Source organism: Theropithecus gelada, chromosome 4 (assembly GCF_003255815.1).
Source record: "Theropithecus gelada isolate Dixy chromosome 4, Tgel_1.0, whole genome shotgun sequence".
Lineage (NCBI taxonomy): Eukaryota > Metazoa > Chordata > Mammalia > Primates > Cercopithecidae > Theropithecus > Theropithecus gelada.
Genome location: NC_037671.1, coordinates 159,057,812 through 159,076,955, shown reverse-complemented (window position 1 = coordinate 159,076,955; position 19,144 = coordinate 159,057,812). Strand labels below are relative to the sequence as shown.

The following is a 19,144-nucleotide window of genomic DNA, read 5'->3' as shown; positions in this document are numbered from 1 at the left end:
GCTGGTCTCAAACTCCTGGGCCGAAGCGATCCTCCTGCCTCAGCCTCCCAAACTGCTGGGATTACAGGAATGATCTGCTTTGCCTGGTCTGGGCCTCTATCTTTTAAATTGAGGCTTTCGCTTTGTAATCAATCAGCTAATTCAATTCCATGCTCTTAGTGGTCACTACACATTCCAAAGTTCTCTCAAACAAGACCTGCTGCAGGAGATGAAATAGAAAATGTATCAGCCAAAAAAGAAAACAACAACAACAACAATAATGGAGTTCTTGTGGCTTTTTGTAGACATTCCATCAGATAGAGCAATGCTGGCTTTACAGCCAGCAAGGAAAAGTACAAGCAATTTTTACATGCCTCTAGCTCATCCCCTCAGCGTGTTCTGAAGAATCAGTCAGCCTTCAGAGACTCGTAGACTCATCCAAGGTGAGGTCATTATGTTGATGTTGGCGCACAGGGAGCCGATTTTGTCAGCATGTATTGGAGAAAGGGCCTCAGAAGGGCATGGGGCAGGCTCCAAGCTAACCATGAGCGGAGATGGTTTCAGTGGCTCTTGTGTCACCACTAATAAGAGAGTTATTTTTACAGGAGACTGTCACTAGCAAAACATAAGCTGCCTTTTACTTTAAAGGAAAGGTGCCAGCTTCTAAGCTCATCCTTTAATTGCCTTGTACGTAACAGAAGAGGTTGTTAGTGTAGTGAACACGCCAGAACAGGGATGTGGAAGCCAAGTGTTCTCTATTCCAGCTACGGAAAGTTCAATGGGAGGTGTGGTCTGAAGCCAACCAGAGGATGCAGGAGATTGGAGTAGAGATCTCCTTCCGTTCAGGCTCATGGCAAAGCATGCTGCCTTTTTTCCTTTGCAAAATTACCACCGGATACTTCTCAGAGAGATGCTACGGAGATGCTTCAGCCTTGAGCACCAGTGAGTCACGGTTTGTACAACTCAAGGGTGCTGCCAGCCCGCCTCTGCTCTCCCTCACAGTTTTTGTTTTCTTGGTATGATAATTAGTTGTTGGCTCCATGAATGTGTCTCCCGAGGAAGAAAAATGTGGGCACCTGTTATTTCTGGAATGAGTGTTCTATGTGTTCTATTGAGGTGAGCTATTCACTCGGAGTCCAGGAGGCAGCTGGCATATGGCCATCTAACGCAGAGCTCCACTGCGCTCATGCTACGTGTTCACCAGACCAAGAAGAGGGAATGTGATTTTCACCTCCTACCTCCTGTCTTCTGTTGAGTTAAACAGAGCACAGGCTCTCTGGGTGGGCTGGGGGAGACTGGGAGAAGGACTTTTAGAGTTAGCAAAACCTTTAAAAAAATACCAGTGCCTGGACCTTACTCCAGAGCTGGGGCATTGGTGTTCTTTCTAAGCTCCCTAAGTACTTTCAATGAGCAGCCAAGGTTGAGAAGCACTGAACTTGTCCATCAAGGCCCTTCCAGAGGAAACAGAGCCCAGAGAGGCTGACAGATTGCCTCAGGGCCCCACGGCTTGTTAACTAGTGTGCGTTTATCTGTGTGTCTGTCTTCTCATAGACTATGAAATCCTTGAGCACCTGAACCATGATGTTGATATTTAAATTCACAGTGCCTCCAGCTACAAATGTTTGATGAGGGCAAAAAGCTAGGAAGAAAAGGAGAACCAACATCTCTTTTTCTCTTGCTCCACAAAATCTCCCCGAGGACAATTATTGCTAAGATAAACTTACTGTGAACTTTTATACCCCAAAACTACTCATTAAATATCAGATTCCCAAAACATATGACCCACTCATTTCTGGAAAAATTGCATGAGTCAGAAAGCCCCCCCAAATCCCAAACCCAAAGACTTTACCCTAATTAATCCAACTTTTTTAAGCTAAGCGCTTGACCTTGTTCACTACTTCAAGCCTCACTAAGTTCTCATTTTGAGGAGTCTCATTTATTTCCCTAAACTTGACACTTCCAAATTAATAGGCTGCTTGATACCGAAGGAAGACATGCCGAAGGAAGACTTCGAAGAAAAGAATTATGGGGAGTGCATGCTGTGACTAAGGAGACATAGGCCTAGAGCCTGAGGTATTGCTGGGGCCTCAGCACGGAGTTCTAGAATGTTCTGTGACTTTTCTAGATCTATCCACCACCAAGTGAGCATCTTTCACCTGCTAGTCAGGTGGAATTCAAGTCAAATCCAGCCAGTGTAGTGTGGTGTAGGGGCTCAGAATCAGGGCCATAGAACTGTGCAGCAGATAAGTCAGTACCCGGCCCATGGCCCCTTGCCCTGGCCACTCAGCGCATGCGGACCACTCTCCACATCTGCATTCCTTCACCTGAGAGCTGTCTCTGGACCCAGTGTGCCCACCCAGGCAGCAGATTGGAAGTGCCAGAGAATGAATATCCCCACCCCACCCCTACCTTGGCCTTCAACCCAGAACTAAACGGGACCTGGGTTTCCCGTGCCCTTTTCTTGCTGGCATTTCCTAAGCTAATTCGCCAAATAATTGAATCCTTGTGTCATGATCTGCTCTGGGGAAACCCAAGGAAGACACAGTGGCCCGTCAATGTATAGATATTTGATTTTTGATTTTTTTGTTTATTTTTGAGACAGAGTCTCACTCTGTTGCCCCAGGCTGGAATGCAGTGGTGCAATTACAGCTCACTGCAGGCTTAACCTCCCAGCCTCAAGTGATTCTCCCACCTCAGCCTCCCGAGCAGCTGGGATTACACCTGTGTGCCACTACACCTGGCTAATTTTTTTATTTTTTGTAGACACAGGACCTCCCTAGGTTGCCAATGCTGTTCTCAAACTCCTGGCCTCAAACCATCCTCCTGCCTCAGCCTCCCAAAGTGTTGGGATTACAGACATTACAGGGATGAGCCACAATTACCAGCCTGATAGTTGATTTTAGCAAAGCCAGTTAACCTCTCTGACAGTGGCTATCCTAGAGTATAAAATAAGGAAAGAATTTTGAAGTCCCACGTCGTCATAACAGCACGCAAAGGGCTGCATCACGTGGCTGCCAATGCCCTCCCTCACTGACCTGTCCTTCTCCTTGGCCTCGCCTCCAAGTGTGCCTCTCCCTTACACTCCTCTCCAGCCACAGGAGTTCCTTTGAATTCTTGGAACGTGCCCCATTCCCACTTGTCTTTGGGACTCACTCACGCTGTCCGTCTGCCTGGAACACGTTTCCTCCTTCTGCTTGCTTGGCTCAGTCTTACATATCCTCCAGCTCTCAGCTGAAATATCAGTTCCTGTAGGGAAGCCTGTTCTGACGCCCAGTCTAGGATTGCACTCATTATATGCTCCCAAATATAGTGCTCCCTCAGGGTGCTTGGTATGCCCTAGTGCAATTCCCATTTACTTTACCGAGTCCACCTCATTCCCCAAGCATTGTCATCACTGGTCTTTATCCTCCTGGAAGGCATGAACCCAATTTATTGTCTTGCTCTCTACTGCATCTCTGATACCCAGCCCAATGCCTTGCCATAGTTGTTGAAACAAAATGCATGCTTATCTATTGAAAAAAAATTTTATTTTGAGATGGAGTTTCACTCTTGTTGCCCAGGCTAGAGTACAATGGCGCCATCTCGACTCACTATAACCTTCACTTCCTGGGTTCAAGGGATTCTCCTGCCTCAGCCTGCTGAGCAGCTGGGATTATAGGCATGTGCCACCACACCCAGCTAATTTTGTATTTTTAGTAGAGATGGGATTTCACCATGTTGGTCAGGCTGGTCTTGAACTCCCAACCTCAGGTGATCCGCCCACCTCGGCCTCCCAAAGTGCTGAGATTACAGGCGTGAGCCACCTCGCCCAGCCTATTGAAATTTTGAGTTATTGAAAATTTGAGTTGGAGAATAAGAGGATTTTGGAATAAAAATTAAAACAAAGTTTCCCATCATAGGCTCCACCTTATGTAGCTTGTACCTGTGGCAAAATACGGAGATGTCGTCCATCAGTTCTTCTGCTTGAAGCTCAGAGAAAAGCCTGTATGTAAAAGATGTGCTTCCCTGTGACTGAGAGCAGTTTTATCTTTTTATCCTAGTCTGGGCTATCATTTTTATTTTTATTTTTATTAAATTAGAGATGGAGTTTCACTATGTTAATGTTGCCCAGGTTGGCCTCGAACCCCTGGCTCAAGTAATCCTCCTGCCTCAGCCTCCTGAGTAGCTGAGACTACAGGGATGCGCCACCACACCCAGCTTATCATTTCTAACATGAAAATTTAAAAATTAGACAGCACTGCATTAAAGTAATCTAACCCAGTAATGTAAAAATGTGAAGTTGGGCTGGGCACAGTGGGTTACGCCTGCAATCCCAGCACTTTGGAAGGCTAAGGCAAGCAGATAGCTTGAGCCTGGCAGTTCAAGACCAGCCTGAGCAACATGGCAAAACCCTGTCTCTACCAAAAAAAAAAAAAAAAAAAATAGCCGGGTGTGGTGATGCACACCTGTAGGCCTAAATACTCTGGAGGCCAAAGTGGGAATATCACTTGAGTACTAGAGGCAGAGGTTGTAGTGAGCCAGCTTGCACCACTGCACTCTAGCCTGGGTGACAGAATGACACCTTGTCTCAAAAATTTAAAAAAAAAAAAAATGTGGAGTTAGAATCTGGGGAAGAAAGGTTAGTAGTTAGCCAAGCACAGTGGCTAATGCCTGTAATCCCAGCACTTTAGGAAGCTGAGGTAGGAGGATCACCTGAGGCCAAGAGTTTGAGACAAGCCTGGGCAACATAGTGAGACCCTATCTCTACCAAAAATTTTAAAAATTAGCCAGGTGTGGTGGCATGCACCTGTAGTCCTAACTGCTCAGGAGCCCAGCAGGTCAAGCCTGCAGTGGGCCATGATTTCACCACTGCACTCCAGCCTGAGTGACAGTGCCCAAGACCCCATCCGTCAAAAAAGAAATAAAAATTAAAAACTAAAATTAAAGGTAGAGGCTGGGTACTGTGGCTCACACCTATAATCCCAGCACTTTGGGAGGCCAAGGTGGGCGGTTCATTTAAGGTCAGGAGTTCAAGACCAGCCTGGTCAATATAGTGAAACCCTATCTCTACTAAAAATACAAAAAAATGAGCCAGACATGGTGGCTCATGCCTGTAGTTCCAGTTACTTGGGAGGCTGAGGCAGGAGAATCCCTTGAACCCAGAAGGTGGAGGTTGCAGTAAGCCAAGATTATACCACTGCACTCCAGCCTGGGTAACAGAGTGAGACCCTGTCTCAAAAAATAAATAAATAAATTTTTTTAAAGTGCAAAAATATATTTTAAAACTTTTTCAATGAATGACTACTAGCAAACATTGTATGTAAGCAATGTTTGCAGGCAGAAGCTACCATTTGTCAGCTGTTAAGGTCAATGCAACTTTCCTGGGTGTTGGCCTTTCTGACATTCACTCCTTTACACTTAAGGGCCTAATGGGCTTCATCTCAATAATCCCTAGATCCTCTGGGGATAGGGATATGTTCATTTTTTATTTTTTTATGTTTATTTTTATAATTTTTAAAATTTTGAGATGGGAGTCTTGCTACATTGCCCAGGCTGGTCTTGAACTCCCGACCTGAAGTGATCTGTTCTCCTTGGCCTCCCAAAGTGCTGGGATTACAGGCGAGAGCCACCGTGCCCAGCCAAGGGGCGAGGCTATGTTCAAAGTCACTCTGTCAGCCTTTTCCAACCACCAATAGGCCCAAAGTCCACATTTCTTAGCATGGCATGGAGGCCTTCTGGGGCCTAATTTTGCCTACCTTTCTCTCCCAGCTCGTCTTCCTCCATAGTCTGCCTCCGACTTTCCTTGTGTATTTATTTGCAGGCATAATGTCATTTCACGCCTCTGTGACGTTGTCTTTCCTATTCACCCAACCACAGAACTCTTCCCCACCCTTCCGTCAATTTTGCTTGCCAACTCCCATTCATCCTCTGAGACTCAACCCAAGCCCCAGGGCAGGCTTCTCTGAACTTCCAGATTTGGAAACTCCTCTCTGGTTCCCACTGCCTCTGCTTTTTCACCAGCACAACATTTATGTGTTGAAAACATTCATTTGCTATGCCCCACCTACTCCATTCTGAAACACTCTCTAAGCTTTTAGAGGACAGGATCCATGTCTTCATTTCATTAATGACAAGCACAGTGCCTATTACTATTCAATAAATATCTGCTCAAATATACTTATTTTGGTATAATCTAGCCCTCACTTGACCACCAGCAGACACTTTCAATAAGTGTCAATACTTACTTTCAATAAGTAACTGATGATTAATTTACTAAGAGATAATAGTAAAAAAAGTTTTTGCCGAATGCTCTTTAAGTGCATCCAATAAATTTGCACAGATTGGAAAAAGGAAATGTCTTGGCTTAAGAAAATTTCCTATGATGTGCACTAGTCTTTCATTGTGAAAGCTGTTTTCACAGACAGCAGGCCTGATATGAAACACCTGGGCGAAGGGCATGCTCTCCAGGCATTGCACTACAAATCCTAACTCCTTTCTCATGTATGCGAATGTGTGGCAAGTATGTATGTTGATAATTCCGAAGAAGTCTGTATTCTATTTTAATCAAACTGAATAGGAGTAGTCCTTTGTTAAGATGAATGAAATCTGCAGTTAGGCACTGGAATTCATTTCCAAGGGAGGGGTTCTCCAAGAAGGCTTGCTCCAGCCCCACCCTGGCGCCTGCCCTAAGAGGGCCGGCCCAAGGCCAATGTGTCCACACCCCGGCCAGGAAAGGGCAGGGTCCCCTTCAAGGTTCAGCTGCAGCCCCTGGGGACAGGAGGCTATGACACCATTGGGCTAGTCCCAGGCTCTCTGCACAGCTTGAGGTTGGGTTGCTGGATCTCTGACATTTTCAAACCTGGCATACTCTCCACATCCCCTGTAAACCGTCATACTACTATTTAGTGAGCTGTGATCAGACAATCGCTGCACATTTGCATAATGCCTACCCTCCTTGCACAGGTGGAGTAACTGAAACAATTTTTGAAATGATTTTCCCAAAGGTAGTGCATAGCCATCCTGGGGTAACACCTGGAGGAGCTGATGCCAGACCTGCACAGGTGATGAGCGATGTATTAAAGCTGTGCTGATCATTATAGCTTTTAAGTTTTTCACATCTATCAGCTCGTTTTATCCCCACAACACCCCTATTAAGAAAAAGGCGTCCTCCTCTTACTGATGAGCAAGTTGAGACAGAGAGACAAAGTGAAGGCTGGAGAGGGGCACGGCCAGTAACCATGTAGTGGGGTGGGGGCAGAAACCCATGTCTTGTCTTGATTCAGAACTCTGTCTACCCCTTTTCTCTCTCTCTCTGTCTCTCACTCATTCTCTCTCTCTCTCTCTCTCTCTCTCGCTCGCACATGTGCAGACACACAAACACATAGAAATGCTTCACTCCTGGGGAAAAAGGGAAGGGACAGATAGGAAGAGAATCCTTGAAGAACCAGAAGTGTGATTTACATAAGACAAGTTTTTCGTAAATACACCAGGCACCATAAGAAATAAATTATAAAATCAGGTCGGATGCAGCCGCTCATGCCTGCAATCCCAGCACTTTGGGAGGCCAAGGTGTGCAGATTACTTGAGGCCAGGAGTTTGAGACCAGCCTGGCCAACTTGCTGAAACCCTGTCTCTGCTAAAAATACAAAAATCAGGCCGGGCATGGTGGCTCATGCCTGCAATCCCAGCTACATGCCTGAATCCCAGCAGGCTGAGGCAGGAGAATTACTTGAACCTGGGAGACAGAGGTTGCAGTGAGCTGAAATGGTGCCACTGCCCTCCAGCCTGTGGGACAGAGCGAGACTCTGTCTCAAAAAAAAAAAAAAAAAAAAAGAAAGAAATTATAAAATCACTCACTGATACTTGCACTACCAACTGAAGAGTTTGATAGACCCCTTAGTTGGCTCACTGTAAAGATGGCTGAGTTTTGCCTTCGTTTCTATCCTAGTTTGCTCTAAAGTACAGTCTAAAAATATGATAAGACAAATGTGTTTGCAATTTTAAGCCAGGCACGATGGTTTGCACCCATAATCCCAGCTACATGGGGGTCCAGGAGTTCCAGGCTATGTGAGTTATAATACTGCCACTGCATTCCAGCCTGGGTGACAGAGCAAGACCTTGTCTCTTAATAAATAAAATAAAATAAAATAAAATAAAATAAAATATGTTTGCAAGTTTAGCTCCATGAATAAAAGCATTCAAACCGAATTCTCCACTAACACCAGAAATTTGGCCTTAAATGAAGACTTACTGTCTCTTGCTGTGAAGTATGATATAATGTCTTAGATATATGAAGATCTCAAACGTCCACTTAGTTGAAGGCCCAGCCGTTATTGTACCGTAGTAATAAGAGTGAGGCTGAGGAAAGAGTCTGAAGATAGCTCTTGCGAAATGAGCTACTGGTCTCATGAGACCTTTGCAGGAAGTGAAGTGCATAAGGAATGACTAAACCCTGCATAGAAAATGTCACCTTCATCCATGAAACAACATGGTTGGTTCCTATCACTCGCCCTAATGTGATAGCTGTTCTTCCTGGATCAGCACCACACTGATTAATGGTGCCAGTTAAAAGTCAAGGCATGCTGAATGTTGACCCCATGGAAGATTGCAAAGCTATGTATATTTAATAAGGGGCATTAGAAGGGGCACAGGACACTGAAAAGAGTTTTCTTGACACTCTTGGTAATTAAGGATTTACATCAGCAGGAGGTCAGGTCATGACAATTTCTGCCTAAATTTGTCAATAGGCAATCACAAATTGTAGTCACTGACTGCTTCACCACCAACTTCCTAGGTGCCCGTTGGCACATCCCTTTTCAGTATTAGAGAAACTGCCAATCAGACTCGAATGACATAGTACTCTATTTTCAAAGAAGAATATAATACTACATAGAAAAACTTAGGTCAGTATTTACCTTACACATCTTCTGGTGGAAAATAGTCTTAAACATAGAGGAGATATATATTTACCTTAATCAAAGGCTCATCATGTGTCATTTGCTGTTACAAATCGATCAGCCTTGATGTGCCATAAAGTAGCTCAGGGTCTTTGCCCCTGCCATCACCCTGTGGGAGCTTTTCCCCAGTTATCCACATGGCTCATGCCATGGTCCTTCAGGCCTTCACTCAAAGTCACCTTCCCAGAGGGGCCTTTTCTCCACCAGCTCCAGCATTACCCATGCTGCTATCTCAATTTCTTTTTCTCCATAATCTACTCTGCTTATTTTGTTTCTTATCTTGCTGTCCTCACTAAACCATAAGCACCATGAGAGCAGGGATTTTTGTCTTTGTTCCCCACGACTAAATTTCTGCTCATAGATGAATTCCTAATACTTAGTAGTCATTCAGTAAATATGTGTTGGACAGATGGATGGGTGGATGGATGGATAGATGGATGGATGGATGGATAGATGGATGGATGGATGGGATGGATGGATGGGTGGATGGATGGATGGATGGATGGATGGATGGATGGATGGGATGGATGGATGGGTGGGTGGATGGATGGATGGGTGGGTGGGTGGATGGATGGATGGGTGGATGGATGGATGGATGGATGGATGGATGGATGGACAGACAGATGGATGGACAGGCAGACGGATGGAATGGATGGATGGATGCATGATCACTGAAGCCGGGAATTCTCTCAGTTGGCTGGAATCTGACACTGCAGATCCAGCAGCAAATAAAGGATAAGCATATTTCTCAATTCTTCTTTCTCTGCTTATTGGCAGCTATTAAACCATCCTCTATACAAGCCAACCCTACCATTTCAATCCTGAATCTCTGTGTTGGTCATATTACTACATGGTAATTTCTTCGCTTATCTAGGACAGCCATATGATAACGATCCTTTGGGGGAAATCCTTAAAGAATAGCATTTTCTGATTTGGTAAAAGAGATTAAAGTGGTTACCAAAGATGTGTCTACATGCAGTCTTAAGCCTTTACATGTGTTTGAACATAGTATCTGCCCTGCTGGGCCAAGCTCTGCAGATGGGTTAAGAGTTCAATTATCAGTAGCACTTTTTATGTACTTAAGAAGTATTCAAATTGGGCCATTCTGGCAAGGCATGGTGACTTACGCCTGTAGTCTCAGCATTTTGGGAGGCTGACGTGGGTGGATCACTTGAGGTCAGGAGTTTAAGACCAGCCTGGCTAACATGGCAAAACCCCATCTCTACTAAAAATACAAAAATTAGCTGGGCATGGTTGTGTGTACCTGTAGCCCCAGCTACTCGGGAGACTGAGGCATGAGAATCTCTTGAACCTGGGAAGAAGAGGTTGCAATGAGCCAAAATTGTGCCACCGCACTCCAGCCTGGGCTACAGAGCAACTCTGTCTCAAAAAAAAAAGATGTTCATAAGATGTTCTCCACCTCATAAGATGTTCGTGACTCCCTCACTCTAATGGAGGTGAGGTAGACTATGGACTTGCAGGAGTTTAGCACCCAAACATGGTGAGCAATCACAGGCAATGAGTAGGTGGGGAAAGAATGAGCCATTATTCAAAGGTTATCAGAGAGTGGCTCCTGTAGGCCCTTATTAGACAAAAACCTGTGCCAAATCTGCTTCTGCTCAGCTCCCTGGTTTTGGAAGTGGAGCCTACCTCTTTTGCTCCCCACCCCTCTCCGGCTCTGCCCTCTGCAGTCCCAGTGACCCATCAACCGTCTCCTCTCCCTTCTCCAGATCCAGTTTTTTGTTTGTTTGTTTTTGTTTTTGTTGTTTTCTTTTTTGAGATGGAGTTTCACTCTTGTTGCCCAAGCTAGAGTACAATGGAGTGATCTCAGCTCACGGCAACCTCTGTTTTCCAGATTCAAGTGATTCTCCTGCCTCAGCCTCCCAAGTAGCTGAGATTACAGGCATGTGCCACCATGCCTGGCTAATTTTTTGTATTTTTATTAGAGACGGGGTTTCTCTGTGTTGGTCAGGCTGGTCTTGAACTCCTGACCTCAGATAATCCTCCCGCCTCGGCCTCCCAAAGTGCTGGAATTACAGGCGTGAGCCACTATGCCTGGCCAGGCCCAATTTTATTTAAACAGTGTGGTAAATTCTGCTCCATGAACCCTAAAAGGTTCCCGCTTAGGATGGTGTTTTCTTCTTCTTTTTTAAAAATTATTTTATTAAGGAGCAACCCTATTAGCTGACAGGACAGTGTTTTCTATGAGCCTTTGTTTCTGCTTCACTGTAGCTGCAGGAAGAGGAAATGGCACACCTACAAAATGCACAAATTAGTATTTCAAAATTTAGTTATTCCCCATGCTTAATAAAATCATCCACACCCTTTACTCTGAGACCCATTTCTTCCTTGAGTTCTGCTCACTCTGCTCCAATACGTGCCCGTCGTTTCCTCCACGGAATCACTGTATTATCTACAACATTCATTTGTCTCCATGTACTTGATCACCCCTGGCCTTGCTATCATTTTTGTTTATTCCTTTTTAACATATTTTTAATTCAGGTTTTGTTTAGTGTTGCTAACTATGTTATCAGCTCCTTCAGAACAAAGAATATCTCCAAAAATACTTTAGAAGCTACTGTGCCTTGTACATAGTAAATATATGCTGATTTATTGAGCGCCATTCTGGAAGAATCTGTGAGTTACACCTGACAAACGGATGAGAAAAACTAATCAAAATGGAATACATAGTGGTTAATTTTATGTGTCACTTGACCAGGCCACAGGGTGCCAGACATTTGATCGAATACTATTCTGTGTCATGAAGGTGTCTCTGATTGAATAAGGTATATTACCCTCTCCAGCATGGGTGGGCCTCATTCAATCAGCTGACAGCCTGAAAAGTACAAAAAAGGCTGAAATGCTTGCAAGTAAGAGGGAATTTCCTCCTGCCTGCCTGTTTTCAGAACTGAACTGGGGCCCGGGTGCAGTGGCTCACACCCATAATTCGAGCAATTTGGGATGCCTAGGCAGGCGGATCACTTGAGCCCAGGAGTTCAAGACCAGCCTGGTCAACGTGGTGAAAACCTATCTCTATATAAAAAGAAAATTTTAAAAAGAACTGAACTGGAACAGGCTCTTCCTGGGTCTTGAACCTGCCGACATTCAGACTGGAACTCCACCAGCAGCTCTCCTAGGTCTGCAGTTTGCCAACTGTAGGTCTTGAGTCTTGTCAGCCTCCATAACTGGGTGAGCCAATTCCTTACAATAAATCTGTATCTATGTTTATGTTCATATCTGTATCTATGTTTATCTCCTATTAGTTCTCTTTCTTTGGAGAACCCTAACTTACACAAAAGTTTATATTTAGAAGTACCTTCTTATCCTGAGTATTACATTTGTTGCTTTTTGTTTTTTAACATTCATATATTATTCTTTTTTTTCTTTCGAGCATATCCTGATATTATTTTGTTTTATTTCGTAATGTTTTTATTATTCTTTTAAAATTTTCTGGGTACGTAACAGGTGTATCTATTTATGGGGTACATTAGATGTTTCGATACAGGCATGCAATGTGAAGTAAGCCTGAGTATTATCTCTGGAGGTCCAGATACAAAATGCAAGGTAGGAATTACACAACCTAAAGAAACAAAGAGGCAAAGTTCAAGAAGAAAGTTTACATTGATAATGATTTTGCTTTTTTGAGACCGGGTTTCATTCCTGTCACCCAGGCTGAAGTGCAGTGGCATGATCTCGGCTCACTGCAACCTCCGCCTCCTGGGTTCAAGTGATTCTCCTGCCTCAGCCTCCTGAGTAGCTAGGATTACAGGCACGCACCACCACACTCAGCTAATTTTTGTATTTTTAGTAGAGACGGGAGTTTCACTATAGTAGCCAGGCTGGTCTTGAACTCTTGGCCTCAAGTGATCCTCCCACCTCGGCCTCCCAAAGTGCTGGGATAATAGGTGTGAGCCACCTTGTCGAGCCTGATGATGATGATTATAAAGATTTGACAACTCACTATGTTCCAGATATTGTTCTAAATCCTTTACACATTTGAGCTCATTTAATCCATACAGTAAATAGTCTATATTATCTACATTCATGTTGAGAACGTTCATGTGTAGCATAACTGAATGTACTCACTATGAATAATGTTGAGCAAAATAAACATTGAAAGATTAACTTTTCTAGTGTAATTTTCCTATTAAAGGCCTTAATACTCACCCAGGGGAAACAGCATATTGCATGATATTAAAGGCGTTTGCATTTTGTTGTAGTGCTCTAAAACTCTCCATTACTGAAGAAAAAGATTTCCACTCAATTAAATCATGAAGCGGAAGATTATGCAGTTTGAGTCTCAAGATGTAAAAGGTTTGAAGAGACTGCATATAGGTAAGAACTAATTGAAAAATAAGAAGAATGCCTGTGCTATGATATACTTTGATACAGTGGCAGTCAGGTTATTTCTTTTCCTTTGTTCCTTTGTTCCTTTGTGTGTTTGCCCTGAATGGTACAACTTATTTTCAAAAGGGATAAATCATGCATCCTCAAATTGGATGTGGCTAACTGGGTGTAGAGGGTTTTGGTCCATGAGTAGCGCACAGTCTAACATCTGCTGTTACACTTTGTTTATTAGAATATAAATTAAATTCCTGAGCTGGTACACAAGCCAGTCAATAGACAGCAGGCTAAATTTGTTACGGTTGAAAAAAGTAAAACATGGTATGTCTTCAACAAAGTTATTAAGATGTAAATTTGGGTAGGATAAAGGCTAGGGTATTCATTAGTAAATGTTGTTATTTAATCTGATTTTTTTTAGTAAATTCCAGTTGATGGAGTTTAAGGGCTCAATGGAATAAGAAGAAATTGAAGGAAGTAGTATTAAATTCTCAGCCTACTTTGGTTATTAATTTCCTTTTAGCTCAGGGAAAATATAATAACCTCTAGGTGGTTCATTTTATTCTATATTTGAAAAATAGAGGCCCTGCATGGTGGCTCATGCCTATAATCCCAGCACTTTGAGAGGCTGAAGCAGGAGGATCACTTGAAGCCAGTAATTCAAGACCAGCCTGGGCAACATAGCAAGATCTCATCCCTATTAAAAATTAAAAAACAAAATTCTCCAACAATTCAAGCATTTTTTAAAAGTTAAAAATAAAAGAAACAAACAAAAAAAAACCAGTTTTGTGTGGTGGCACACACCTATGGTCCCAGCTACTACAGAGGCTGAGGAGAGAGGGTAGCAGGAACCCAGGAGTTTGAGGCTGCAGTGAGCTATGACTGTGCCTACCCTTCAGCCTGGGCAACAGAATGAGACCCTGTCTTTTTTCTTGAGATGGAGTTTTGTTCTTTTAGCCTGAGCTGGAGTGCAACGGTATGATCTTGGCTCACTGCAACCTCTGCCTCCAGGACTTAAGCAATTCTTGTACCTCAGCGTCCAGAGTAACTAGGACTACAGGCTTGCGCCACCACACCCGGCTAATTTTTTGTGTTTTTAGTAGAGACAGGGTTTTACCACGTTGGCCAGGCTGGTCTCGAACTCCTGACCTCAGGTGATCCACCTGCCTCGGCCTCCCGAAGGGCTGGGATTACAGGCATGAGCCACCACGCCTGGCCTACCCTGTCTTATAGTAATAGCATTATGGTGAACTATGGTGTTTCATTTTCCAAGTGAGGCTTTGGTGATTCGATCATTTGATAAAGTCATGGAGTTCATTAGGACGAGTGTACCTCCAAAACCCATCTGAGCCCCTTTGCCTTCACTGAAAATGTACCCCAGCATATTCACACTGATCGTCACAAGGTGGGCTGATAAAAGAGCATAAACAAAGCAGCGTGTGGTTGATGCTCATAAAATAGTTGTTGAATGAACTTTGTTCATTTTATGTTTTGAGACAGGCTCTCACTTTGTCGCCCAGGCTGAGTGCAGTGGCGTGATCATAGCTTACTGCAGCCTTGAACTTCTGGGCTCAAGCAATCCTGCTTCCTCAGCCTTCCAAGTAGCTAGGACTATAGGCACACACTACCCGACTAATTTTGTTTCTTTGTTTTGTAGAGATAGGATGTTGTCATGTTGCCCAGGCTGGTCTCCAACTCCTGGCCTTAAGTAATGGCCCTGCCTTGGTCTCCCAAAGTGCTGGAATTACAGGGATAAACCACCATGTCCATGAATGTTGGTTAAAATTACAATCTCAAATGTCACATTTTTAGCTGGGTATGGTGGCATGCACCATTAGTCCCAGCTCCTCGGGAGGCTGAGGTAGAAGAATCGCTTGAACCCGGGAAGCAGAGGTTGCATTGAGCTGAAATCATGCCACTGTGCTCCAGCCTGGGCAACAGAGCAAGACCCTGTCTCAAAAAAAAAATAAAAATTAACGTTACATTTGGCAGTAGTTAGTGATAACTGTCATTGCTTTTTAGCTAAATTTCGTTCTTTTACGTTATAGAATATATCTGAGTATAAAACAATAAGAATCTGAATGAAACTAAAAATAGTCATTTAACAAGTGTAACTGATCTGAATGGTTCCACGACACTTGAAGTGTGATAAATGCTGTTCAATTACCAGACACACAGACACACACACACACACACACACACACACAGACTTCTAGGCCTAGAGGAACCCTCATCCAGGCTTCACTACACAGCAAAGCTGCCCATTTTGCACCACCTGGGACCTAGACTTGAGAAAACCACAGCCTGTTTGAAATTGGCTCCCAAGAGCCTAACAATTTCTTTCTTTCTGCTGTCTTTTTGGTGGGGAACTTAAAAGAAAAAGCTGTTAGATATCCCCGGAGGCAATGGAGAGCCTAGAAGAGGATTCAAAAGGCTCCATCTAGCCCCCAGATGACTTTTTTATAGCTTTGAAAGTTTTAAAAATTGGGACATTTTACGTAAATATATGGTTTTGCAACTTCTCTTGAAATAGAGAATCTGGCATCTCTGGACCAATATTCCATTAGGCAATACTTGGTTGGAGCTGATTTGCAGCTGCCCTTTTCAAAGGTCCCCATTTACCTCGGTTTCTTACAGCGCCTAACTGTCTCACTCATTTCCTTTACTCATCCAGCCCTTAAAAAGTTTTTTGTTTTGTTTTGTTTTATTTTGTTTTGTTTTGTTTTTGAGACAGAGTCTCGCTCTGTCACCCAGACTGGAGTGCAGTGGTACGATCTCGGCTCACTGCAAGCTCTGCCTCCCGGGTTCAAGTGATTCCACTGCCTCAGCCTCCTGAGCAGCTGGGATTACAGGCACCTGACACCACACCCAGCTAATTTTTGTATTTTTAGCAGAGATGGGGTTTCACCACGTTGGTCAGGCTGGACAAGCTTTAAGTTGCTGACCCAGCCTAGACATTGGCGGCGAGAGTGGGAGTTCCATAACAGTGAGCAAAACCTCAAAAGTGTCAATTAATTTATCACTGTGATTGTAGCATCGGTTCCTACAATGTCTAGTATATTTGCACTCACAACTGCCCTCTCTTTCAATTTCCCATAGCAAGAAGCAAATAATTGCATATAATTTATTATGGGCTTGGCATTGTTTCAAAATTCATATATTAACTCATTTCAGTCTCCAGAACAACCCTATAAAGCAAGTACTTTTTAAATCTCCATTTTCAGATGAGGAAACTCAGGAGCAAAAGTTAAGTAACTTAACCAAGATCACATTGCTAGTAAGTAGCAGGGCCAAGAATTGATTCTGTGTAGTCTGACTCCAGAGTCTTGACTTTTAGCCACAACAGTATGCTTCCATGTTACATATGCATTCAGGGATAAAAATTCAGTTATTGGCCAGGCATGGTAAACACATGCCTGTAATCCCAGTATTTTCAGAGGCCGAGGTTGGAGGACTGCTTGAACACTGGAGTTTGAGACCAGTCTGGGCAACATAGTAAGACTCTGGCTCTACGAAAAAAAAATAATAATAATAATTTAATTTAATTCTTCAAAGTATCTCTCCATGTGTATGGAAAGCACTCTGGATACCCAAAGCTGAACTGATTTTTCCTCCTCAGGGCTCCCAGACACTCTGTGCTTACTGCCACCACAACACTCATCACATAGCCCTGAAATTGCCAGCCAGTCTTGCAGTCTAACTCTTAAGCAAGGAGAATACCTTGTTCACCAGCATGTGGTATGTAGCACACATCCAGTGTTTATTGAATGACAAAGTAAACTGTGTGCTTTTTCACTTTTGTATTGCTACCCTCTTGGACCAAATGGTCATCATATCAAAACTGGACCAATTAACAGGATATTGAATGGTCTCACTGCCTCTGGACTTCCATCTTTCCAAAGCAAATTCTCCACAAATGCAGATAATAACAGCTTGTTCTCAAAGATGTTGTAAAAATGTAATGAAAAAATGCTTATAGAGTGCCTAACCCAAGTGAGCGCCTGGCACTTAAAAGTAATTAGCAATATAGTGCTTACTGTTGTAGGTAATATTGGAATATTTCATTCAATATCTTTTTTATGGAGTCACCCCCAGACCCAACTTAAACTCCTGCCTGCAGCCCTGTACATGTGACTTCTTTCTCATCTTCAACCTGTGTTCCTCCATCTGGCATAAATGAAAGAGTGCCAAAAGCCACAGAATAAGTAGGTTTCGGCTCCCCAGGAGCAGAAGTTATACTTAAGGACTTGGGATGCACTGTGAAGGGGGAACATTATTCTATGTCAATGCTTATAAGCATACATTATGGAGTCTACTGCAAAATTTCCAAGAATTTTTCAAAAGATAAAACATAAGACTTAAAGCAAATTCTTACTTGCAGATGACTGCTCCAGGTTAATACCCTCAGACTCCTCTGGAAACTAGGTCAACTGCCCTATGAAAGTACTGTCTGGCACCCAACAGATGCTCAAAACCCTTACTGGCTGCCAAGCTCTGCGTGCTCTTTTGAAGTCACTGGTTTCAATGAGAACTTCCTCTATGCATGTTTTCAAGTAAGAATAAGAACAATAATAATAGCAATAGCCAACCCTTACTGATCTTCTCCAGTGTGCCCTGCTCCCTGCTAGGCAACTTATATCTCTTATATCTTTTTGGGTTTTTTTGCACGTGACATTGCTTTCTTTTAGTTGGAGTGAGGACAAAACCTGGTCATGTTCGGAGATGAACAGCCTCATCTAGGTGGTGAAGAACATTCTTATCTTTCTTGGTTAACCAGGTCCTAAATTCAAGGGATTTCCACGTGTTCTTCAAAACCACCTGAAACTGTCCTGCGCAGGCTCACACCGCAACTCTGTACCAAGGGCCTGGCCCCACCTATAGCCAGAGGTCATCTCACTGGATGTCATCATCATCAAAAAGATCTTCAAAATCATTTAAAACGTCTGCATGAAAGGCCTTTTCATTGGCTGCCAAGTCCATCAAGAGCCTCGTGCTGCCTTCTGCCTCCTCCAGGTCCACGTAAGGCCTGGCACCCTCAGGGAACATCTCGTCCACGGCCAGATTCATCTCGGTCGCGCCTATATCTTATATCTTAATATTCTAACAACTCAGAGACATAGGTACAACTATTATCTCCTCTTTATAGATAGAAAACAGGCTTGGAAGGCTCAAAAAACATCCCAATTCACATAGTATAGCTGTCTTCTGGCGAAGAGAGATTCAGACCCCAGACATCATCACTTTTCGCCACTAGGCCACATTGCCTCTAGTCCAATAATAATGAAATTATTCTTTGTATTAAAAAAACTTTGTCTCTGCCGTGAGGAAAGGATATTTCACTATTATTATCATGTTTATTTAAATATGCATATTGAATCCTTGAGATAAAGAGGTGAAACCCTCATGTCCTTAATTTAGACTATTTCTCCTTCCTCACCCACACATTGATGGTATACATCTAGTAGACTAAGTAAATACATCTTAGCGTATATACCATTAAAAACAGAAGAAAGTTTTAGTTCAGATCCTTCCTTTTTCCTGAAGACTTCTTGTTTATGCACTATCTCGAATGCAAGAAAACATACATTTATTTACTTAATTAATTTATTTATTTACTTTTTGAGACAGGGGCTTGCTCTGTTGCCCAGGCTGAAATGCAGTGGCATCATCTCAGCTTACTGCAACCTCTGCCTCCGGGGTTCAAGTGATTCTCCTGCTTCAGCCTCCCGAGTAGCTGGGACTACAGGCATGCACAACCACGCCTGGGTAATTTTTTGTATTTTTAGTAGAGACAGGGTTTCTCCAGGTTGGCCATGCTGGTCTTGAACTTCTGACCTCGTGATCCACCTGGCTCGGCCTCCCAAAATGCTGAGATTACAGGCATGAGT

General features: G+C 43.4%; 1 pseudogene across 1 annotated transcript; it reads right to left on the bottom strand.

Annotated features, from left to right (window-relative positions):
* Positions 1 to 17,925: 17,925 nt before the first annotated feature.
* LOC112623192 lies at positions 17,926 to 18,336 on the bottom strand (annotated as a pseudogene). Its single transcript, XR_003119102.1, has one exon. The product of XR_003119102.1 is annotated as a COP9 signalosome complex subunit 9 pseudogene (transcript).
* Between the last annotated feature and the right edge of the window lie 808 nt (positions 18,337 to 19,144).